This window comes from Musca domestica, unplaced genomic scaffold, assembly GCF_030504385.1.
Source record: "Musca domestica strain aabys unplaced genomic scaffold, Musca_domestica.polishedcontigs.V.1.1 47, whole genome shotgun sequence".
NCBI lineage: Eukaryota > Metazoa > Arthropoda > Insecta > Diptera > Muscidae > Musca > Musca domestica.
Genome location: NW_026712338.1, coordinates 7,530,881 through 7,557,759, shown reverse-complemented (window position 1 = coordinate 7,557,759; position 26,879 = coordinate 7,530,881). Strand labels below are relative to the sequence as shown.

The following is a 26,879-nucleotide window of genomic DNA, read 5'->3' as shown; positions in this document are numbered from 1 at the left end:
TTATGAATAATGACTCCATGACTAAATATAAATTAATATTCATGGCAAAAATTATAATTACCGTCGGTTTTAGATATTTTGAATAGCTTGATCTTATTTTTCAGATATAGGCTTTAATTTGAGTGTTAAATACCAATATGATAAAGAACATCTATAATAGCCCCATGTCAAAATTCAGATCAATTTTTGATATTGTAAAAAGCATTCAAATGAGCTATAATTTGAAATTTGTATTTCCAACGTTTAAAATCCCGTACTGCGTGGTATTCAGTTTTGTCCACCTCATACTTGAACGCAGAATGTTGTCAGAATAGCCAAAAAATTACTCTTTTGCTCCGATTACCGTAAGATGGACATTAATTATTTATCATTTAAATTGTGCGGTGGAGATCCAATAAAGTTACTTTATAATTTCGTATTTTTTCATGTTTCTGCCACAATTTACGTTATATAGACGTACATCCCAAATCTACGTTCCCAACCAATATTCTCTTGGGGGTTACAAATTCAATAGATTACAAAATTTTCTTTTCTGACCACACATTGGTTGGAAAAGTGGACTTGGGGGTATACTAATGTGGGGACTATACTTAAATAAATTCCTATGTGGATAATTATCTGTAAGAAGGTTTTCTCCCCCAGGGTTTTTTACACCAGGTAGCCTCAAGACTGAGATGGGCCCATTTCCGAAAAACAAAAATTTTATGAGAAGAGGTTTTCTTCCCTATAGAAACAAAGATGTCAAGTACGGGCCAAAAAATCGAAGAAGTGGCCAAGACCCCGAAATACCTTAAATCATTTGATGGTGATACCAAAACGTGATCATTATTCGCAAGGATGGTTTTTTTCTTAAATTATCAACATAAGGTTAAAATGTAGAATATACTTGAAATCGGGTTGTTCCGTTATCGGCGGTTATGACCCATATCATGACCTGTCAAAGCGATTAAAGGTATCTTGAATGTTTAGGAAGAATTTCTGGAAGGAATTCGCTCTACAATTTTGCGTCCTTTATATTCGGTATTTCACTGATTGTAGTCCCAATGTATTTTGCATTTTGAGTTCTTATTGGACGAATTATTGTTATATGAAAGAAGCAAGTACACTTTTTGAAATGGACCCCCAAACGTTTTTCGGTAATTTTCATCTTCCAGCTGAAGGTCCTGGAGTTGAAAGCTAGATGCCAATTTTATACATGAAAGATCGCCATTTAACATCGTATTGAGCACTCATTTCATTTTTTATATTATTCATTAACAATTGAAAACAATAAGAAATGTACACTCCAATATAGAAAAAAAAAAAGAATTGAAAAAAGAAAAAGAATCTTCAACTGGTTCGCTGATTTTTTACGGCAAATTTTAAGAGGTCCTTTGAAAAATGTTCGATTTTAGAATTTTCATATCTTATACTCTTCTGAAATAATATTATTAGTATTACCCAATGAATACATAAAATCTATAAATAACAGTTTTATACTACCCAAAAAAAAACCTACACATCATATTAGAATTCCAAAAAAAAAAACACTACAAATGTACATTCGAAAATAGTAAGTCAAAATGGAAAAATATGCAATATAAAACATTACTATTGTACATTTAAAAGTCAAAATGAAAATGTTCAAATTTCACATTTTTACGCGATTTTTTTGGATTTTATTCTTTTCTGCCAAGAGGCATATCCGAATTTGTCTTTCCGGTCTTTATGTTATAATCGTACTAAATAACACAACTTTCTTTTACATACAGAGAGATAGATTTAAAAGTAGGCGCGTTTCTCAGCCCCTAAATAAGTACTTAGGGTTGGACGTAAAGCCAACAGCATCTCGTGTAATAATTTTCAAACCGAAATCTTCGCTATTTTGGCAAATATAAGATTTTAGATAAATCGTAATAGTGTGCGTAAAAGGAGGCGTGATCAATATTTTTTTTTCTTTAAAAACCTAACTCGGGGTATGACGAACGTTTGTACAAAAAATTATACAAATCGGTCTAGCCGTTTTCAACTGATTCCGTTACCAACAAACATATATATATATATATACTAGCTGGCCCGGTCCGCGTTGCCGGCCCGTAGTTTTAGTCTATTATGCATATTTGTCAAAGCCTAATTATTCAAAGATATGACTGTTATAAGTGTTCATGTACTGGTCGATTAATTTTTAGTTTTTAGTCAAATGAGCAGTAATTTGGAATTTACTGTATTTTGTACACCTCATAATTGAGGGCTGAATGATTTAAGAATAGCCAAAGTTAATTACTTTTTTAAACCCATTAACACCTCAGATTGTGCATTAGAGTTCTCATAAGTCCGCCAAAAGGTGGACTTGTGGGGGTACTATTACATGGAGAAAATTCTAAAATTTGTAGATATGTTGAAATTTTTGTGTACGATTTTCACCCCCCCAAATACACATTTTTAGCCAAATCCTTTGAAATAAGGTAAATCAGGAAGTACCTTCCTATGGGCACTACTGCGAAACATCGACCTACATTGAAAACTTTCTTCACCCCTTATAATCCAAGATGACAAATAGAGGCCAAATCGAAAATATAGCAGAACAACATAGCATGTCAAACTGAAAAAAATTCACGTGATTTAAATAAGTAAAAATAATTTTATCCATCTCATTATTGAGGGCAGACTGATTTCAGGATAATCAAATATAATTACTATTTTACTCCAATTACCGTAAGATGAGAACTAATTTTATTTGTCATTTAAATTGTAAATTGGAGACGCCATAAAGTCCATATTTTTCATCATAGTATAATTCAATGACGATTCAACAAATATTCGGTCCCGTGCTACTTTCTTATATTTATAATTTGTTCTTGTTTTTCACAATTTATTTGATTTGGGATGTACATCTATATCTACGTTCCCAACCAATATTCTCTTGGGGGTTACAAATTCAATAGAATACAAAATTTTCTTTTCTGACCACACATTAGATGTGAAAGTGGACTTGGGATACTCCAATGTGGGGACTTTACATGAATAAATTTCTATGTGGCAATTATCTGTACGATGGTTCCTTACGCCAGGGTAGCATAAATACAATTTTTTAGTGGTCAAGATCAATATGGGCCCTACTCCGAGAATTTTCTACTCCCTTAGAAACAAAGATATTTGGCCAAAAATAGAAGAAAATGACGAAGACTTCAAAAATAGCTTAAATCATACAATGGTTATTTATGATCGATATCATATATCATATTGCAGGTCATGCAAAAGCGATTTAAGGTATCTTAAGTGTTCGGGAAGAATTTTTGGAAGGATAGAAATCCTTAAAAGTCCCATTCGCTCTACTATTTTGCACCCTTTATATTTGGTAGTTTACTGATTGTAGTCCCAAAAATTTTTGCATTTTGAGCTCTCATTGGACGGATTATTGTCACATGAAAGAAGTAGGTCCACGCTTTGAAATGAGCCCCATTAGTCTTTTTCGGTCATTTTTGTTTGTTTAAATGTCTGCGCATCTTCCAGCTGAAGCACGATGTAGGCCCTGGAGTTAAAAGGTAGATGTTAGTTACAATCGTATTTCGCACTTATTTCATTTTTTGGTGAAAAATTGTATATAGTGAAAAATTATTCTTTATTTCGTTCACAAAAAATCCACTGAATTCAATATGATAATACAAATTGAAAAAAAAAAAATGACAAAAGAATAATAACAAATTGAAAAAATCTTCAACTTGTTCGCTGATTTTTTACAGCAACTGTTTAAAGATCCTTACAAAGTTTGTCAATAGAATGTACTTTTATTTTAAAATTCAATTCCATTGGACATTTTTTTCGATATTTTCCCGTTTTGAGAATTTTTGTAATGAGATCTCTTTTTTCGTAATTTTTTTTTAGCGATTTTAAAAAGGTTATTATCTTCTAACTTTGGTGTGACCGCGTTAAATTATTTCGATATCATCTATTCCGTTTCGCCACCACATAATTCGGTACTACACTTCCATGTAACCCGTCATCAATTTCAGTTCTCAAGAAATCAAGTCTATTAAATAAATTGATATTAATATTCGAATTCAAAAATAAAATATAAAAAACACTACAAATGTACATTAGAAAAAAGTAAGTCAAAATGGAAAAAAATCATGCAAAATAAAACATTACTATTGTACATTTCAAAAGTCAAAATGAAAATGTTAATATATCACATTTTTACGTGATTTTTTTTGTATATTATCCTTTTCGGATAGGAGACAATTCCGAATTTGTATGAATCATTAAAATCAGTTCAGCGGTTCTTAAGTTATAAGCGTAGTAACTAACACAACTTTCATTTATATATATAGATGTATAGATAGATTAAAAAGTATGCGTGGTCAGTTCCTCAGCCCCCAAACAAATACTTAAGGTTGGAGGGAAGGTCAACAGTATCTCGTGCAATAATTTTTAAACCAATATCTTGTTTATTTGGCAAATATAAGGATTTTAGGTAAATCGAAATAGTGGGCGTAAAAGGAGGCGTGGTCAATATTTTTTTCTTTAAAAACCTAACTCGGGGTATGACAAACGTTTGTACAAAAAATTATGCAAATCGGTCCAGCCGTTTTCAACTGATTCCGTTACCAACAAACAACAACAATTGATTGATATATATATATATATATATATATATATATATATATATATATATATATATATATATATATATATATATATATATATATATATATATATATATATATATATATATATATATATATATATATATTGACCACGCCTCCTTTTACGACCACTATTTCCATTTATCTAAAATCCTTATTTTTCCCAAATAAACAAGATATTGGTTTAAATTTTTTTACACGAGATACTGTTGACCTTCCCTCCAACCCTAAGTATTTGTTTGGGGGCTGAGGAACTGACCACGCATACTTTTAATCTATCTATAAATCTATATATATAAATGAAAGTTGTGTTAGTTACTACGCTTATAACTTAAGAACCGCTAAACTGATTTTAATGATTCATACAAATTCGGAATTGTCTCCGAAAAGGATAATATCCAAAAAAATCACGTAAAAATGTGATATGTTAACATTTTCATTTTGACTTTTGAAATTGACAATAGTAATGTTTTATTTTGCATGATTTTTTTCCATTTTGACTTACTTTTTTCTAATGTACATTTGTAGTGTTTTTTATATTTTATTTTTGAATTCGAATATCATAATATCAATTTATTTAATTGACTTGATTTCTTGAGAACTGAAATTGATGGCGGGTTACATGGAAGTGTAGTACCGAATTATGTGGTGGCGAAACGGAATAGATGATACCGAAATAATTTAATGCGGTCACACCAAAGTTAAAAGATAATTACTTTTTCAAAATCGTTAAAAAAAAATCACGAAAAAAGAGATCTCATTGCAACAATTCTCAAAACGGAAAAAAATCGGGAAAAATTTTCAATGGAATTGAATTTTAAAACAAAAGTACATTCTATTGACAAACTTTGTAAGGATCTTTAAACAGTTGCTGTAAAAAATCAGCGAACAAGTTGAAGATTTTTTCAATTTGTTATTCTTTTTTGTCATTTTTTTTCTATTTGTAATATAATATTGAATTCAGTGGATTTATTGTGAACAAAATAAAGAATTATTTTTCACTATATACAATTTTTCACAAAAAAAAAAAAAAAAAAAAAAATGAAATAAGTGCGAAATACGATGGTAACTGACATCTACCTTTCAACTCCAGGGCCTACATCGTGCTTCAGCTGGAAGATGCGCAGACATTTAAACAAATAAAAATGACCGAAAAAGACTGATGGGGCTTATTTCAAAGCGTGGCCCTACTTCTTTCATGTGACAATAATCCGTCCAATGAGAGCTCAAAATGCAAAAATTTTTGGGAGTACAATCAGTAAAATACCAAATATAAAGGGTGCAAAATAGTAGAACGAATGGGACTTTTAGTAAGAAAAGGATTTCTATTCTTCCAAAAATTCATCCTGAACATTTAAGATACCTTAAATCGCTTTTGCAGGTCATGATATCGATCATAAATAACCATCGTATGATTTAAGCCATTTTTGGAGTCTTCGCCACTTTCTTCTATTTTTGGCCCTTATTTGGCATCTTTGTTTCTAAGGGGGTAGAGAACCTCTTCGCATAAGATTTTCGGAGTAGGGCCCATATTGGTCTTGACCACTAAAAAATTGTATTTATGCTACCCTGGGGTAAAGAACCATCGTACAGATAATTGCCACATATAAATTTATTCATGTAAAGTCCCCACATTGGAGTATCCCCAAGTCCACTTTCACGTCTAATATGTGGTCAGAAAAGAAAAATTTGTATTCTATTGAATTTGTAACCCCCAAAAGAATATTGGTTGGGAACGTAGATTAGGGATATACATCTATATGAAATAAATTGTGAAAATATGAACAAATTACATATATAAGAAAGTAGCACGGGACCGAATCTTTGTTGAATTTGTTGAATGAATGAATGAATTATACTATGATGAAAAATATAGACTTTATGGGGTCTCCAATTTACAATTTAAATGACAAATAAAATTAGTTCCCATATTACGGTAATGGGTGTAAAATAGTAATTACATGTGACTATTCTGAAATCAGTCTGACCTCAATTATGAGGTGGATAAAACTATTTTCACTTATTTAAATAAGTGTTATGTTATAACTGTTCACGTACTTATTACTTTAATTTTTATATATATTGTAAGTTGGAGATCTATATATATATATATATATATATATATATATATATATATATATATATATATATATATATATATATATATATATACTAGCTGGCCCGGTCCGCGTTGCCGGCCCGTAGTTTTAGTCTATTATGCATATTTGTCAAAGCCTAATTATTCAAAGATATGACTGTTATAAGTGTTCATGTACTGGTCGATTAATTTTTAGTTTTTAGTCAAATGAGCAGTAATTTGGAATTTACTGTATTTTGTACACCTCATAATTGAGGGCTGAATGATTTAAGAATAGCCAAAGTTAATTACTTTTTTAAACCCATTAACACCTCAGATTGTGCATTAGAGTTCTCATAAGTCCGCCAAAAGGTGGACTTGTGGGGGTACTATTACATGGAGAAAATTCTAAAATTTGTAGATATGTTGAAATTTTGTGTACGATTTTCACCCACCCCCCCCCCCCCCCCCCCCAACTACACATTTTTAGCCAAATCCTTTGAAATAAGGTAAAATCTGGAAGTACCTTCCTATGGGCACTACTGCGAAACATCGACCTACATTGAAAACTTTCTTCACCCCTTATAATCCAAGATGACAAATAGAGGCCAAATCGAAAATATAGCAGAACAACATAGCATGTCAAACTGAAAAAAATTCACGTGATTTAAATAAGTAAAAATAATTTTATCCATCTCATAATTGAGGGCAGACTGATTTCAGGATAATCAAATATAATTACTATTTTACTCCAATTACCGTAAGATGAGAACTAATTTTATTTGTCATTTAAATTGTAAATTGGAGACGCCATAAAGTCCATATTTTTCATCATAGTATAATTCAATGACGATTCAACAAATATTCGGTCCCGTGCTACTTTCTTATATTTATAATTTGTTCTTGTTTTTCACAATTTATTTGATTTGGGATGTACATCTATATCTACGTTCCCAACCAATATTCTCTTGGGGGTTACAAATTCAATAGAATACAAAATTTTCTTTTCTCCAATGCTACTCCAATGTGGGACTTTACATGAATAAATTTCTATGTGGCAATTATCTGTACGATGGTTCCTTACGCCGGGGTACCATAAATACAATTTTTTAGTGGTCAAGATCAATATGGGCCCTACTCCGAGAATTTTCTACTCCCTTAGAAACAAAGATATTTGGCCAAAAATAGAAGAAAATGACGAAGACTTCAAAAATAGCTTAAATCATACAATGGTTATTTATGATCGATATCATATATCATATTGCAGGTCATGCAAAAGCGATTTAAGGTATCTTAAGTGTTCGGGAAGAATTTTTGGAAGGATAGAAATCCTTTTCTTACTAAAAGTCCCATTCGCTCTACTATTTTGCACCCTTTATATTTGGTAGTTTACTGATTGTAGTCCCAAAAATTTTTGCATTTTGAGCTCTCATTGGACGGATTATTGTCACATGAAAGAAGTAGGTCCACGCTTTGAAATGAGCCCCATTAGTCTTTTTCGGTCATTTTTGTTTGTTTAAATGTCTGCGCATCTTCCAGCTAAAGCACGATGTAGGCCCTGGAGTTAAAAGGTAGATGTTAGTTACAATCGTATTTCGCACTTATTTCATTTTTTGGTGAAAAATAGTATAGTGAAAAATTATTCTTTATTTCGTTCACAAAAAATCCACTGAATTCAATATGATAATACAAATTGAAAAAAAAAAAAAAATGACAAAAGAATAATAACAAATTGAAAAACTTGTTCGCTGATTTTTTACAGCAACTGTTTAAAGATCCTTACAAAGTTTGTCAATAGTTTGTTTTTAGCGATTTTAAAAAGGTTATTATCTTCTAACTTTGGTGTGACAGCGTTAAATTATTTCGATATCATCTATTCCGCCACCACATAATTCGGTACTACACTTCCATGTAACCCGTCATCAATTTCAGTTCTCAAGAAATCAAGTCAATTAAATAAATTGATATTATGATATTCGAATTCAAAAATAAAATATAAAAAACACTACAAATGTACATTAGAAAAAAGTAAGTCAAAATGGAAAAAAATCATGCAAAATAAAACATTACTATTGTACATTTCAAAAGTCAAAATGAAAATGTTAATATATCACATTTTTACGTGATTTTTTTTTGTATATTATCCTTTTTGGATAGGAGACAATTCCGAATTTGTATGAATCATTAAAATCAGTTCAGCGGTTCTTAAGTTATAAGCGTAGTAACTAACACAACTTTCATTTATATATATAGATATATATATATATATATATATATATATATACTGGTGTAAACTGGTGTAAACAGATATTGCTTGTACTATCATATGTACTTGTAGTGTGTTCCCATAATCAATAAATTATTGATGTTAAAGTTTTTTAAGATATTACCATCATTGTTTATGATACTAAAAAAAGGGAAACGTAGGTATTTTATGAAAATGTTTTTAGTGATTACATATTTGTTTAGTTAAATTTAATTGAAGCAAAAAAGGCGATTTTTAATAATAATAATGGAAGTATTTAGATGTTTTCGAAATTTGATCACGATTTCTCTCATATGATTTAAAAGATTTTTATGTACGAGAACACACCTAACCACAAAAGTGTAACACAAAATGGTGTTTGACTCTCAGGAACATAAAAAGTATAATAACAATTTTTATTTGACACTTTGAACATTTATTACTTTGTGGTACAAATTCTATAAGAAAATCGAACTTATAAAAATCTGAAATCAAAATATATATTTACTATTTATTTCGGAAAAATTTTATCAAAAGTAAAAGTTCTACTATTTTTTGGATGTATACGAATAGTTAGTGGTATGTATTGGGCTAATATGAAATGTCCATACAACTTTGTACGAGAAATAGCGTGGCGGCAATATGCATTTTTCAAAGAATATATTTTTATGCATTGTCCTATAGTTATTTTTTAAGAGGTTTATTTCGCCTCATATTTCTCATTTATTTCAAAATAATATATTTTTCATTTTATTCGAAGTAGACTTTTTATATGTGTATTTTTCAAAACATGGCTGCTTTTGCTTATTTTTAAATAGGAAAAGATTTGCTGTTATATTTGTATATTTGGACTATTTCTCTTGCATTACGTGTGTAAAATAGTATCCAATCTCATAATTATTAATTTCCAACTTATTGATATTAAGGCTGTATTCTCTTTGTTTAAATAAAATATAACTATCTGTTTTTAGTGTAAAAATGTTCCTCGACACAATAGAACCATTCCCAGAGTCCTAAGTCCATTAGTTTCCGAGATATTTGCGATCGTTTGAAGTTGAAGGGCACTAGTCAATTTTCAGGAAAATTTCCAACTTCTTGAAATTAAGGCTGTATTCTCTGTGTTTAAATAAAATACAACTAATATTGAAGCTGCTTTTAGTGTAAAAAATGTTCCTCGACACAATGGAACCATTCCCAAAGTCCTAAGTCTATTAGTTTCCGAGATATTTGCGATCGTTTGCAGTTGAAGGGCACATAATTATTAATTCCAACTGAATTTACGGCGTTACTCGTGAAATTTCACACGAACATGGATTATTACTAAAATCTATTAATATTTCAATTTTCAAAAGATCTTTGAACCTTGCTTTGGTTGATAAATTCTTTGAGATCAATTTAAAACGCAAAATTCATGAAAAATAATGAATGTTATATTTATTTCATTGAAAAAATATCACTTCGAAAAAGACGGCATTGATCAGCCTTATTTTTACATACATTTTCTTCAAATTTATCCTCTTCAAACTACAAACAAAACTTTGCTGTGAAAAAGATCTGCCAATAGAACGTGAGTCGAACCTGGAGAGTTTCTAGTGAATAATTCACATATGCTGATTTGCAATAAGTTCGAAATATATACTACTTTCCAGAGAACGGCCCTTGTAAGCCATCATCCACACCAAATATGCCTGATGAGCCGCTTAACCAACGGCGAAACGCGTCGCATAGTGGTGAGTGTGTGATAGTATCTATCTGGCTTTCCTTTTCACTGCAAATTTCAGATCATTAAGCTCGTCTCGAAAGAGAAAACAAACACATACAATGCATGCCGTTTAAAGAATAGATCTTTTGTTTTACTTTTTGAATAGTATTCGTAGGTTTGAAATGGCATACCCTCCTTAGAGACGATTTATATCAGTCAATTCTCTTTACATTTTTTATGCTATTCGTAGATAAAAATGTTGAGGTTACTGGGAGTGAAGTAGAGCCCCGGACATTTTACACCATTTGACGGCATTGCAGTTTTTTAATATGTAAAATGTTCAATATGAAAGCACTTGCAACAAATGATTTTTGTAAAATTCCATTTTATATTTTTCACTCAAGGCAAATTTTTAAAAGGTTTATTTTCAAACAACAATGTAAATTTATAAAACAACATTTTTGTCATAGTCAATAAATTTTCAATGGAATTAATTAAATAACATGGACTTTCAAAAAAAGTTTCTAAGGCATATAAAGAACATATTGCTGATCTGTTTTAGTTTTTTTTCTGTGTTAATTAAATGATACGATAACATCTGAACATGTTACATAGGGTGTCTGAAAGAGATCGGATTGAATAGCAATTTCATTGCCTATGAATATATTCACAACATATTGTATATTGTCGCCATTTCAAATCATTTAAAAACAATAGCACACTACACCATTCATCAGAAGATAGTACAATTAAATCAATGCATTGCATTGCTTGTCAACACTTGATGTCATCTAACATTCACAACCAATATAGCGAGTCATACGAATTATCGTACTAACATAAATGGGTTTATAGTGGAAAATTTATTTCAAGTTTATTATTTACTTTTTCCAACAGAAAACACAAAAGTATGTTATAAAATTGTGGCGAAGTCAGATTACATTAAGCAAAAATATTTGCCGCACTTATCAGTTTTTTTATATTTCGACCTCCATTATTTGCACTGCATTAGAATGTGAACGAACAGTAAACAAATCAATTTTATTTCTTGACATGTAACGGCTCTAAAAACGACTTTAGTTCATATTGTCGAATTAATTCATGTCAAAAGCAATGAAAGAACGAAAGCATAAAAATGAATCATTTCATTTCGAACTCTGGTGTCTGCCGATTGGAGGGGTTCAAATGTGGAATATTTTTAGGCTTTTCCATTCATATATTGTTAATTACCAATTCGAATTAGGTCTACTTTTAAATATTAAAATATTTTAATTACTTTTTTAAACCCATTAGCACCTCAGATTGTGCATTAGAATCCTCATAAGTCCTTTATATGTTCACTACTCCAAAACATCGACCTACCTTGAAAACTTTCTTCTACCTCTTATAATCCAAGATGACAAATAGAGGCCAAATCAAAAAAAATAGCATGTCAAACTGAAAAAAATTTCCCGTGATTTAAATAAGTAAAAATAGTTTTATCCACGTCATAATTGAGGGCAGAACGATTTCAGAATAGTCAAATATAATTACTAATTGGAGACCCCATAAAGTTCATATTTTTCATTATAGTACATCCCAAATCTACGTTCCCAACCAATATTCTCTTGGGGGTTACAAAAAAAATTTCTTTTGTGACCACACAATAATGTGGGGACTTTATTTAAATAAATTCCTATGTGGCAATTATCTGTATGATGGTTCCCTACCCCAGGTGGTCAAGACCAATATGGGCCCTACTCTGAAAACCTCAAATTATATATATATATATATATATATATATATATATATATATATATATATATATATATATATATATATATATATATATATATAAAGTTCATATTTTTTATCATAGTATAATTCAATAGCGACTAAACAAATGTTCTGTACGGTGTTTCTTTCCAATATTCGTATTTTTATTTTTATATAATTTGGCATATTGGAGCTTATTTCTTATGGGCGTACATCCCAATTCTACGTTCTATTCTGTTGATGGTTATAAATTCAATGGAATACAAAATTGCATTTTCTGACTACACATTAGTTTGGAAAGTGGACTTGGGTGTACACTTATTGTGGGGACTATACTTTAATAAATGCCTATGTGGACAATTACCTGTAAGATGGTTGACTACCCCAGCATATCCTAAATACAAACAATACAGGTTTTCTACACCCTACGAAACAAAGATGACAAATAAGAGCAAGAAAAAATGAAAGAAGGTGGCCAAGATCCCGAAAATAGTTTAATCATACGATGGTTATACCAAAATGTGATCAGTTTTTGCAGGGATGGTTTCTTCTCAAATTACCAACATTTGCCGAGATTAGTATGAAAAATATATAATAAAAATGTAAAATATACTTAAAATCGGGTTGTACCCTTATATGAGGGTTATGACCCATATAATGGCCTACAAAAGTGGTGTAAGTTATCTTGAACTTTAAGTAAGCATTTCTGGAAGGATATAAATCTCTTTCTTATCAAATTTCAAATTCAATCTACTATTTTGCAATATATATAAATATATATATATACAAATGAACTCAATTTTTTTTCTAGTTCTTCAATTGAAGCGCCAAGGATTCTTCCAATGTTCCCAGCGTATTACATTTTCAACAGTTTACTCATTATGTTGCTTGCCCTTCACATTGTTTGGACGTACATGATACTTAAGATTGTAATAGATTCTTTACAAAAGGGATTGGTGAGCATTTTCATTTAAGAACACATTGCAGTCTCATTGATTATTCATTTCCTTTACAGATGTCTGGTGATATAAGATCGAGCGACAGCGAAATTTCTGAAAGTTCGGAAAGCCAAAAATCGCTCAATAATGGTGACGTTAAACCTGTAGATAAAATACAAAAGAGAGCTCTAACCAAAACAGAATAACCAAATAAGCAAAATTATTTCCTCCGTTTGTATTTCTTTTGTATGTTATGTACAAACTATGTATGTTGTAGAATATTTAAAAAGGTTTTTAATGTCAAGAAACCACGTATAAGTAAATTTATTTTGTACTATAATATTGGAATAATAAATGTTTATTTTATTGTTGCTTATAATTTAAAAATTGTAGTAAGTTATCACTAATGTATGTGTTTGTTTGTGAGATGGGCAAGGGAGGAAAAGAAAAACAAAATAGGAAATAAAACAAGTAGTATTAATTTCTTTTCTCAGTAAGTCTGCTGATTTATTGAATTGCTTTGTAAGTTTACTTCAACAATAAGGTTACCTCTTTTCAAATATGGTGTGTTTGTGACAGTGCCCGTGATGGGTATTGCTTCAAAGACTAATGACAAGTGAACGCAGAGGTTCTAGGTGATCGCAGAGGATCCCATGTCTGTCTACTAATACAACTACAACTACTTCCAATGAGAGCATTTGTAACAAGGTGATGTTACCGACAACAACCAATGCCCAGCGACGATCCGCTCACTACGGTCTACGTCAGGGGAGTTGTAGAGGAGATGCATGTGCGCCAATCAGCATCCGTGATTGATCGAGCAAGGGAAAAACTTATACATTGCCGCCCACCTTGATATACATGCATGTGTATCAACTAAATAAAGCTCAAAGGAATTATGTTATATATAAATATGTACAATAAGATTTACAAGGACGTAAGTTCAGTTTATATGACCAAATTTCATTTTATTAAATTCAATTCGTTTTTTTTTTAAACTAATAACAGTTAATTACATGTTGGTTGACGGGGCCCGAAATTACCCATCCAAACGAGGTATATTTCGCAAACAACAGACTTAATTATGTAACCCGACTAACTTGACGACGGGTTGCCTAACAATACCCTGAGCAGTTCGGACGTCTACAACGCGAACGTTACCGTAATTACCGGGATGTGTCTCGACTACACGTCCTAGTTTCCAAGAAGTAGGTGGAAGTTTTTCATGCCTAATGACTACTAAATCATTGATTGCAACATTTCTCTCCGGATATTTCCATTTATAACGCTTATTCAAGTTAGTTAGCCAGAAATAAAGCCGTCCATAGATCAGACGCCGCCTCTAAATGCACAGCTTTGGTCGTGAAACAAACAAAGACACAAACGTATCTTTTAGTGATACGACAAGCACGACCTGTAAATGACTTAATATCAAAAGGCCCAGCAAAGTCTATCCCAGTTGTAGTGAAAGGTCTATTTATCGAAGTTTCTTCGGGAGGAAGTGCAGCAATAATCTGCGGACACGATCGATTTTTCTCTAGCCGGCAAACCTTGCAACGATTAATGACTGTACGGAATAAAGAAAGAAGGGAGCTAGAGGAAGGTAAAGGCCGTTTATCCAAAAGATCCTTATACTCATCTGCACAATGACACTTCTGTGCTAATACGGCTAAATGATTCTTAACCATTCTAATTTCTTCAGAGGTTGGGATTTTACTTGTGAAACAATTTGCAGGCCGATTGTGGGGATGAGTTTTATGAATGAAACGGTACATATATGCCAAAACTCGCAACGCTCTATCAAGTGATGAGAATCGCTCCAAAATATCTTCATATTTTGTAAATATACAATTGTGGAATCGGTCCAACTGTAAATCTTGTTAATTGGAATGTCCAAGTCACTCAAAATTGGCTTTAGGAGTTCCGACGCTAGTACAGCGCCACATAATTCCAAGCGAGGTAGTGAAATCGATTTAATAGGGGCTGCTCTTGTCTTAGAGGCTAACAAATGAACACTAATATCCCCTAGAGAATTTTTTGTTCGCATATAAATTACCCCCGCTTTCTCCGAAGCATCAGAGAACACATGTAGTTCTGCCAAGGTGTTTGGTTCATAACGAACCCAACGCGGAATTGTAATCGAGTTAACATGAGGGTAATTGTCAACAAAAGTGAGCCAAGAATTCTTTGTAGCAAGAAGAAGCGGATCGTCCCATCCGATGCTATCTAACCACACCTTCTGCATAATAATTTTTGCTACCACTAAAACGGAAGCTAACCAACCTACGGGATCAAACAACTTAGCTATGTGTGAAAGAACTTCCCGCTTCGAATAATTAGATTTTTCAGGGATGGGATTTACACAGAAAAAGAACGAGTCCAAACTGGCATTCCATCGAATACCCAATGGTTTGGAACTACTTGCCTCTATAAAGGAAAGAACCTGAGCGTCAACTAAATGGTCAATGGGCAAACTAGCAAGAACAGATTTGTCGTTTGCAGTCCACTTTCTCAACTCAAATTTAGCTGTGGACAAAGAAGCAATGAGCTGGTCCCGAGCAAGAATAGCGGTGTCTAGGTCATGAGCGCCAGCAAGGACGTCATCAACATACATACTTTTTCGAAGGATATTTGAAACCAAAGGATATTCAGACTCACAATAATCAGCAAGTTGGAGCAAAGTACGAATTGCTAAATAAGGGGCACAATTTACTCCAAAAGTGACAGTTTGCAGTTCGTAATCTGAAATGGGGTCATTGGGGGATTCCCGAAACAAATTCTTTGAAGAGATGTATGTTGTGGGTGAACGCGAATTTGACGATACATTTGCGTGATGTCACAATTAAACACGAACCGAAATAAGCGCCATCTCAATATTAACAAGACTAAGTCTGCTTGGAGAGATGGTCCCACGTGAAGGATGTCGTTTAGACTTATACCAGTAGAAGTTTTATTTGATGCATAAAAAACTACGCGTAAATTGAAGGTCTGTTTTTCTAGATTGACAAATTGAAAAAAAAAAAAATGACAAAAGAATAATAACAAATTGAAAAACTTGTTCGCTGATTTTTTACAGCAACTGTTTAAAGATCCTTACAAAGTTTGTCAATAGTTTGTTTTTAGCGATTTTAAAAAGGTTATTATCTTCTAACTTTGGTGTGACAGCGTTAAATTATTTCGATATCATCTATTCCGCCACCACATAATTCGGTACTACACTTCCATGTAACCCGTCATCAATTTCAGTTCTCAAGAAATCAAGTCAATTAAATAAATTGATATTATGATATTCGAATTCAAAAATAAAATATAAAAAACACTACAAATGTACATTAGAAAAAAGTAAGTCAAAATGGAAAAAAATCATGCAAAATAAAACATTACTATTGTACATTTCAAAAGTCAAAATGAAAATGTTAATATATCACATTTTTACGTGATTTTTTTTTGTATATTATAATTTTTGGATAGGAGACAATTCCGAATTTGTATGAATCATTAAAATCAGTTCAGCGGTTCTTAAGTTATAAGCGTAGTAACTAACACAACTTTCATTATATATATAGATATATATATATATATATATATATATATATATATATATATATATATATATATATATATATATATATATATATATATATTGCTACTCCTTCAAATAGATTTAGTGTAAGTTGGTAAAGAGAGACAGATAGTTACTAATTTGTTACCCATAATTCACACGAACTGGTGTAAACAGATATTGCTTGTACTACCATATGTACTTGTAGTGTGTTCCCATAATCAATAAATTATTGATGTTAAAGTTTTTTAAGATATTACCATCATTGTTTATGATACTAAAAAGGGAAACGTAGGTATTTTATGAAAATGTTTTTAGTGATTACATATTTGTTTAGTTAAATTTAATTGAAGCAAAAAAGGCGATTTTTAATAATAATAATGGAAGTATTTAGATGTTTTCGAAATTTGATCACGATTTCTCTCATATGATTTAAAAGATTTTTATGTACGAGAACACACCTAACCACAAAAGTGTAACAAAAAATGGTGTTTGACTCTCAGGAACATAAAAAGTATAATAACAATTTTTATTTGACACTTTGAACATTTATTACTTTGTGGTACAAATTCTATAAGAAAATCGAACTTATAAAAATCTGAAATCAAAATATATATTTACTATTTATTTCGGAAAAATTTTATCAAAAGTAAAAGTTCTACTATTTTTTGGATGTATACGAATAGTTAGTGGTATGTATTGGGCTAATATGAAATGTCCATACAACTTTGTACGAGAAATAGCGTGGCGGCAATATGCATTTTTCAAAGAATATATTTTTATGCATTGTCCTATAGTTATTTTTTAAGAGGTTTATTTCGCCTCATATTTCTCATTTATTTCAAAATAATATATTTTTCATTTTATTCGAAGTAGACTTTTTATATGTGTATTTTTCAAAACATGGCTGCTTTTGCTTATTTTTAAATAGGAAAAGATTTGCTGTTATATTTGTATATTTGGACTATTTCTCTTGCATTACGTGTGTAAAATAGTATCCAATCTCATAATTATTAATTTCCAACTTATTGATATTAAGGCTGTATTCTCTTTGTTTAAATAAAATATAACTATCTGTTTTTAGTGTAAAAATGTTCCTCGACACAATAGAACCATTCCCAGAGTCCTAAGTCCATTAGTTTCCGAGATATTTGCGATCGTTTGAAGTTGAAGGGCACTAGTCAATTTTCAGGAAAATTTCCAACTTCTTGAAATTAAGGCTGTATTCTCTGTGTTTAAATAAAATACAACTAATATTGAAGCTGCTTTTAGTGTAAAAAATGTTCCTCGACACAATGGAACCATTCCCAAAGTCCTAAGTCTATTAGTTTCCGAGATATTTGCGATCGTTTGCAGTTGAAGGGCACATAATTATTAATTCCAACTGAATTTACGGCGTTACTCGTGAAATTTCACACGAACATGGATTATTACTAAAATCTATTAATATTTCAATTTTCAAAAGATCTTTGAACCTTGCTTTGGTTGATAAATTCTTTGAGATCAATTTAAAACGCAAAATTCATGAAAAATAATGAATGTTATATTTATTTCATTGAAAAAATATCACTTCGAAAAAGACGGCATTGATCAGCCTTATTTTTACATACATTTTCTTCAAATTTATCCTCTTCAAACTACAAACAAAACTTTGCTGTGAAAAAGATCTGCCAATAGAACGTGAGTCGAACCTGGAGAGTTTCTAGTGAATAATTCACATATGCTGATTTGCAATAAGTTCGAAATATATACTACTTTCCAGAGAACGGCCCTTGTAAGCCATCATCCACACCAAATATGCCTGATGAGCCGCTTAACCAACGGCGAAACGCGTCGCATAGTGGTGAGTGTGTGATAGTATCTATCTGGCTTTCCTTTTCACTGCAAATTTCAGATCATTAAGCTCGTCTCGAAAGAGAAAACAAACACATACAATGCATGCCGTTTAAAGAATAGATCTTTTGTTTTACTTTTTGAATAGTATTCGTAGGTTTGAAATGGCATACCCTCCTTAGAGACGATTTATATCAGTCAATTCTCTTTACATTTTTTATGCTATTCGTAGATAAAAATGTTGAGGTTACTGGGAGTGAAGTAGAGCCCCGGACATTTTACACCATTTGACGGCATTGCAGTTTTTTAATATGTAAAATGTTCAATATGAAAGCACTTGCAACAAATGATTTTTGTAAAATTCCATTTTATATTTTTCACTCAAGGCAAATTTTTAAAAGGTTTATTTTCAAACAACAATGTAAATTTATAAAACAACATTTTTGTCATAGTCAATAAATTTTCAATGGAATTAATTAAATAACATGGACTTTCAAAAAAAGTTTCTAAGGCATATAAAGAACATATTGCTGATCTGTTTTAGTTTTTTTTTCTGTGTTAATTAAATGATACGATAACATCTGAACATGTTACATAGGGTGTCTGAAAGAGATCGGATTGAATAGCAATTTCATTGCCTATGAATATATTCACAACATATTGTATATTGTCGCCATTTCAAATCATTTAAAAACAATAGCACACTACACCATTCATCAGAAGATAGTACAATTAAATCAATGCATTGCATTGCTTGTCAACACTTGATGTCATCTAACATTCACAACCAATATAGCGAGTCATACGAATTATCGTACTAACATAAATGGGTTTATAGTGGAAAATTTTATTTCAAGTTTATTATTTACTTTTTCCAACAGAAAACACAAAAGTATGTTATAAAATTGTGGCGAAGTCAGATTACATTAAGCAAAAATATTTGCCGCACTTATCAGTTTTTTTATATTTCGACCTCCATTATTTGCACTGCATTAGAATGTGAACGAACAGTAAACAAATCAATTTTATTTCTTGACATGTAACGGCTCTAAAAACGACTTTAGTTCATATTGTCGAATTAATTCATGTCAAAAGCAATGAAAGAACGAAAGCATAAAAATGAATCATTTCATTTCGAACTCTGGTGTCTGCCGATTGGAGGGGTTCAAATGTGGAATATTTTTAGGCTTTTCCATTCATATATTGTTAATTACCAATTCGAATTAGGTCTACTTTTTAAATATTAAAATATTTTAATTACTTTTTTAAACCCATTAGCACCTCAGATTGTGCATTAGAATCCTCATAAGTCCTTTATATGTTCACTACTCCAAAACATCGACCTACCTTGAAAACTTTCTTCTACCTCTTATAATCCAAGATGACAAATAGAGGCCAAATCAAAAAAAATAGCATGTCAAACTGAAAAAAATTTCCCGTGATTTAAATAAGTAAAAATAGTTTTATCCACGTCATAATTGAGGGCAGAACGATTTCAGAATAGTCAAATATAATTACTAATTGGAGACCCCATAAAGTTCATATTTTTCATTATAGTACATCCCAAATCTACGTTCCCAACCAATATTCTCTTGGGGGTTACAAAAAAAATTTCTTTTGTGACCACACAATAATGTGGGGACTTTATTTAAATAAATTCCTATGTGGCAATTATCTGTATGATGGTTCCCTACCCCAGGTGGTCAAGACCAATATGGGCCCTACTCTGAAAACCTCAAATTATATATATATATATATATATATATATATATATATATATATATATATATATATATAAAGTTCATATTTTTTATCATAGTATAATTCAATAGCGACTAAACAAATGTTCTGTACGGTGTTTCTTTCCAATATTCGTATTTTTATTTTTATATAATTTGGCATATTGGAGCTTATTTCTTATGGGCGTACATCCCAATTCTACGTTCTATTCTGTTGATGGTTATAAATTCAATGGAATACAAAATTGCATTTTCTGACTACACATTAGTTTGGAAAGTGGACTTGGGTGTACACTTATTGTGGGGACTATACTTTAATAAATGCCTATGTGGACAATTACCTGTAAGATGGTTGACTACCCCAGCATATCCTAAATACAAACAATACAGGTTTTCTACACCCTACGAAACAAAGATGACAAATAAGAGCAAGAAAAAATGAAAGAAGGTGGCCAAGATCCCGAAAATAGTTTAATCATACGATGGTTATACCAAAATGTGATCAGTTTTTGCAGGGATGGTTTCTTCTCAAATTACCAACATTTGCCGAGATTAGTATGAAAAATATATAATAAAAATGTAAAATATACTTAAAATCGGGTTGTACCCTTATATGAGGGTTATGACCCATATAATGGCCTACAAAAGTGGTGTAAGTTATCTTGAACTTTAAGTAAGCATTTCTGGAAGGATATAAATCTCTTTCTTATCAAATTTCAAATTCAATCTACTATTTTGCAATATATATAAATATATATATATACAAATGAACTCAATTTTTTTTCTAGTTCTTCAATTGAAGCGCCAAGGATTCTTCCAATGTTCCCAGCGTATTACATTTTCAACAGTTTACTCATTATGTTGCTTGCCCTTCACATTGTTTGGACGTACATGATACTTAAGATTGTAATAGATTCTTTACAAAAGGGATTGGTGAGCATTTTCATTTAAGAACACATTGCAGTCTCATTGATTATTCATTTCCTTTACAGATGTCTGGTGATATAAGATCGAGCGACAGCGAAATTTCTGAAAGTTCGGAAAGCCAAAAATCGCTCAATAATGGTGACGTTAAACCTGTAGATAAAATACAAAAGAGAGCTCTAACCAAAACAGAATAACCAAATAAGCAAAATTATTTCCTCCGTTTGTATTTCTTTTGTATGTTATGTACAAACTATGTATGTTGTAGAATATTTAAAAAGGTTTTTAATGTCAAGAAACCACGTATAAGTAAATTTATTTTGTACTATAATATTGGAATAATAAATGTTTATTTTATTGTTGCTTATAATTTAAAAATTGTAGTAAGTTATCACTAATGTATGTGTTTGTTTGTGAGATGGGCAAGGGAGGAAAAGAAAAACAAAATAGGAAATAAAACAAGTAGTATTAATTTCTTTTCTCAGTAAGTCTGCTGATTTATTGAATTGCTTTGTAAGTTTACTTCAACAATAAGGTTACCTCTTTTCAAATATGGTGTGTTTGTGACAGTGCCCGTGATGGGTATTGCTTCAAAGACTAATGACAAGTGAACGCAGAGGTTCTAGGTGATCGCAGAGGATCCCATGTCTGTCTACTAATACAACTACAACTACTTCCAATGAGAGCATTTGTAACAAGGTGATGTTACCGACAACAACCAATGCCCAGCGACGATCCGCTCACTACGGTCTACGTCAGGGGAGTTGTAGAGGAGATGCATGTGCGCCAATCAGCATCCGTGATTGATCGAGCAAGGGAAAAACTTATACATTGCCGCCCACCTTGATATACATGCATGTGTATCAACTAAATAAAGCTCAAAGGAATTATGTTATATATAAATATGTACAATAAGATTTACAAGGACGTAAGTTCAGTTTATATGACCAAATTTCATTTTATTAAATTCAATTCGTTTTTTTTTTAAACTAATAACAGTTAATTACATGTTGGTTGACGGGGCCCGAAATTACCCATCCAAACGAGGTATATTTCGCAAACAACAGACTTAATTATGTAACCCGACTAACTTGACGACGGGTTGCCTAACAATACCCTGAGCAGTTCGGACGTCTACAACGCGAACGTTACCGTAATTACCGGGATGTGTCTCGACTACACGTCCTAGTTTCCAAGAAGTAGGTGGAAGTTTTTCATGCCTAATGACTACTAAATCATTGATTGCAACATTTCTCTCCGGATATTTCCATTTATAACGCTTATTCAAGTTAGTTAGCCAGAAATAAAGCCGTCCATAGATCAGACGCCGCCTCTAAATGCACAGCTTTGGTCGTGAAACAAACAAAGACACAAACGTATCTTTTAGTGATACGACAAGCACGACCTGTAAATGACTTAATATCAAAAGGCCCAGCAAAGTCTATCCCAGTTGTAGTGAAAGGTCTATTTATCGAAGTTTCTTCGGGAGGAAGTGCAGCAATAATCTGCGGACACGATCGATTTTTCTCTAGCCGGCAAACCTTGCAACGATTAATGACTGTACGGAATAAAGAAAGAAGGGAGCTAGAGGAAGGTAAAGGCCGTTTATCCAAAAGATCCTTATACTCATCTGCACAATGACACTTCTGTGCTAATACGGCTAAATGATTCTTAACCATTCTAATTTCTTCAGAGGTTGGGATTTTACTTGTGAAACAATTTGCAGGCCGATTGTGGGGATGAGTTTTATGAATGAAACGGTACATATATGCCAAAACTCGCAACGCTCTATCAAGTGATGAGAATCGCTCCAAAATATCTTCATATTTTGTAAATATACAATTGTGGAATCGGTCCAACTGTAAATCTTGTTAATTGGAATGTCCAAGTCACTCAAAATTGGCTTTAGGAGTTCCGACGCTAGTACAGCGCCACATAATTCCAAGCGAGGTAGTGAAATCGATTTAATAGGGGCTGCTCTTGTCTTAGAGGCTAACAAATGAACACTAATATCCCCTAGAGAATTTTTTGTTCGCATATAAATTACCCCCGCTTTCTCCGAAGCATCAGAGAACACATGTAGTTCTGCCAAGGTGTTTGGTTCATAACGAACCCAACGCGGAATTGTAATCGAGTTAACATGAGGGTAATTGTCAACAAAAGTGAGCCAAGAATTCTTTGTAGCAAGAAGAAGCGGATCGTCCCATCCGATGCTATCTAACCACACCTTCTGCATAATAATTTTTGCTACCACTAAAACGGAAGCTAACCAACCTACGGGATCAAACAACTTAGCTATGTGTGAAAGAACTTCCCGCTTCGAATAATTAGATTTTTCAGGGATGGGATTTACACAGAAAAAGAACGAGTCCAAACTGGCATTCCATCGAATACCCAATGGTTTGGAACTACTTGCCTCTATAAAGGAAAGAACCTGAGCGTCAACTAAATGGTCAATGGGCAAACTAGCAAGAACAGATTTGTCGTTTGCAGTCCACTTTCTCAACTCAAATTTAGCTGTGGACAAAGAAGCAATGAGCTGGTCCCGAGCAAGAATAGCGGTGTCTAGGTCATGAGCGCCAGCAAGGACGTCATCAACATACATACTTTTTCGAAGGATATTTGAAACCAAAGGATATTCAGACTCACAATAATCAGCAAGTTGGAGCAAAGTACGAATTGCTAAATAAGGGGCACAATTTACTCCAAAAGTGACAGTTTGCAGTTCGTAATCTGAAATGGGGTCATTGGGGGATTCCCGAAACAAAATTCTTTGAAGAGATGTATGTTGTGGGTGAACGCGAATTTGACGATACATTTGCGTGATGTCACAATTAAACACGAACCGAAATAAGCGCCATCTCAATATTAACAAGACTAAGTCTGCTTGGAGAGATGGTCCCACGTGAAGGATGTCGTTTAGACTTATACCAGTAGAAGTTTTATTTGATGCATAAAAAACTACGCGTAAATTGAAGGTCTGTTTTTCTAGATTGACAACTGGGGGATGGGGAGAAACAGAGCACATGTGACCTAAGTCAAGATACTCGCGAACAAGTTCAAGTTCAATATGATAATACAAATTGAAAAAAAAAAAAAATGACAAAAGAATAATAACAAATTGAAAAACTTGTTCGCTGATTTTTTACAGCAACTGTTTAAAGATCCTTACAAAGTTTGTCAATAGTTTGTTTTTAGCGATTTTAAAAAGGTTATTATCTTCTAACTTTGGTGTGACAGCGTTAAATTATTTCGATATCATCTATTCCGCCACCACATAATTCGGTACTACACTTCCATGTAACCCGTCATCAATTTCAGTTCTCAAGAAATCAAGTCAATTAAATAAATTGATATTATGATATTCGAATTCAAAAATAAAATATAAAAAACACTACAAATGTACATTAGAAAAAAGTAAGTCAAAATGGAAAAAAAATCATGCAAAATAAAACATTACTATTGTACATTTCAAAAGTCAAAATGAAAATGTTAATATATCACATTTTTACGTGATTTTTTTTTGTATATTATAATTTTTGGATAGGAGACAATTCCGAATTTGTATGAATCATTAAAATCAGTTCAGCGGTTCTTAAGTTATAAGCGTAGTAACTAACACAACTTTCATTTATATATATAGATATATATATATATATATATATATATATATATATATATATATATATATATATATATATATATATATTGCTACTCCTTCAAATAGATTTAGTGTAAGTTGGTAAAGAGAGACAGATAGTTACTAATTTGTTACCCATAATTCACACGAACTGGTGTAAACAGATATTGCTTGTACTACCATATGTACTTGTAGTGTGTTCCCATAATCAATAAATTATTGATGTTAAAGTTTTTTAAGATATTACCATCATTGTTTATGATACTAAAAAAGGGAAACGTAGGTATTTTATGAAAATGTTTTTAGTGATTACATATTTGTTTAGTTAAATTTAATTGAAGCAAAAAAGGCGATTTTTAATAATAATAATGGAAGTATTTAGATGTTTTCGAAATTTGATCACGATTTCTCTCATATGATTTAAAAGATTTTTATGTACGAGAACACACCTAACCACAAAAGTGTAACAAAAAATGGTGTTTGACTCTCAGGAACATAAAAAGTATAATAACAATTTTTATTTGACACTTTGAACATTTATTACTTTGTGGTACAAATTCTATAAGAAAATCGAACTTATAAAAATCTGAAATCAAAATATATATTTACTATTTATTTCGGAAAAATTTTATCAAAAGTAAAAGTTCTACTATTTTTTGGATGTATACGAATAGTTAGTGGTATGTATTGGGCTAATATGAAATGTCCATACAACTTTGTACGAGAAATAGCGTGGCGGCAATATGCATTTTTCAAAGAATATATTTTTATGCATTGTCCTATAGTTATTTTTTAAGAGGTTTATTTCGCCTCATATTTCTCATTTATTTCAAAATAATATATTTTTCATTTTATTCGAAGTAGACTTTTTATATGTGTATTTTTCAAAACATGGCTGCTTTTGCTTATTTTTAAATAGGAAAAGATTTGCTGTTATATTTGTATATTTGGACTATTTCTCTTGCATTACGTGTGTAAAATAGTATCCAATCTCATAATTATTAATTTCCAACTTATTGATATTAAGGCTGTATTCTCTTTGTTTAAATAAAATACAACTAATATTAGATCTGTTTTTAGTGTAAAAATGTTCCTCGACACAATAGAACCATTCCCAGAGTCCTAAGTCCATTAGTTTCCGAGATAGTTGCGATCGTTTGAAGTTGAAGGGCACTAGTCAATTTTCAGGAAAATTTCCAACTTCTTGAAATTAAGGCTGTATTCTCTGTGTTTAAATAAAATACAACTAATATTGAAGCTGCTTTTAGTGTAAAAAATGTTCCTCGACACAATGGAACCATTCCCAAAGTCCTAAGTCTATTAGTTTCCGAGATATTTGCGATCGTTTGCAGTTGAAGGGCACATAATTATTAATTCCAACTGAATTTACGGCGTTACTCGTGAAATTTCACACGAACATGGATTATTACTAAAATCTATTAATATTTCAATTTTCAAAAGATCTTTGAACCTTGCTTTGGTTGATAAATTCTTTGAGATCAATTTAAAACGCAAAATTCATGAAAAATAATGAATGTTATATTTATTTCATTGAAAAAATATCACTTCGAAAAAGACGGCATTGATCAGCCTTATTTTTACATACATTTTCTTCAAATTTATCCTCTTCAAACTACAAACAAAACTTTGCTGTGAAAAAGATCTGCCAATAGAACGTGAGTCGAACCTGGAGAGTTTCTAGTGAATAATTCACATATGCTGATTTGCAATAAGTTCGAAATATATACTACTTTCCAGAGAACGGCCCTTGTAAGCCATCATCCACACCAAATATGCCTGATGAGCCGCTTAACCAACGGCGAAACGCGTCGCATAGTG

General features: G+C 31.7%; 2 long non-coding RNA genes across 2 annotated transcripts; both read left to right on the top strand.

Annotated features, from left to right (window-relative positions):
• The first annotated feature begins 12,499 nt into the window (after positions 1-12,499).
• LOC131804687 (uncharacterized) lies at positions 12,500-13,729 on the top strand. The gene is made up of 2 exons (XR_009343226.1): positions 12,500-13,360; positions 13,420-13,729. It is a non-coding gene; the product is annotated as an uncharacterized LOC131804687 (long non-coding RNA).
• Positions 13,730-20,548: 6,819 nt separating this feature from the next.
• LOC131804683 (uncharacterized) lies at positions 20,549-21,778 on the top strand. Its single transcript, XR_009343224.1, has 2 exons — positions 20,549-21,409; positions 21,469-21,778. It is a non-coding gene; the product is annotated as an uncharacterized LOC131804683 (long non-coding RNA).
• The last annotated feature ends 5,101 nt before the right edge of the window (positions 21,779-26,879 follow it).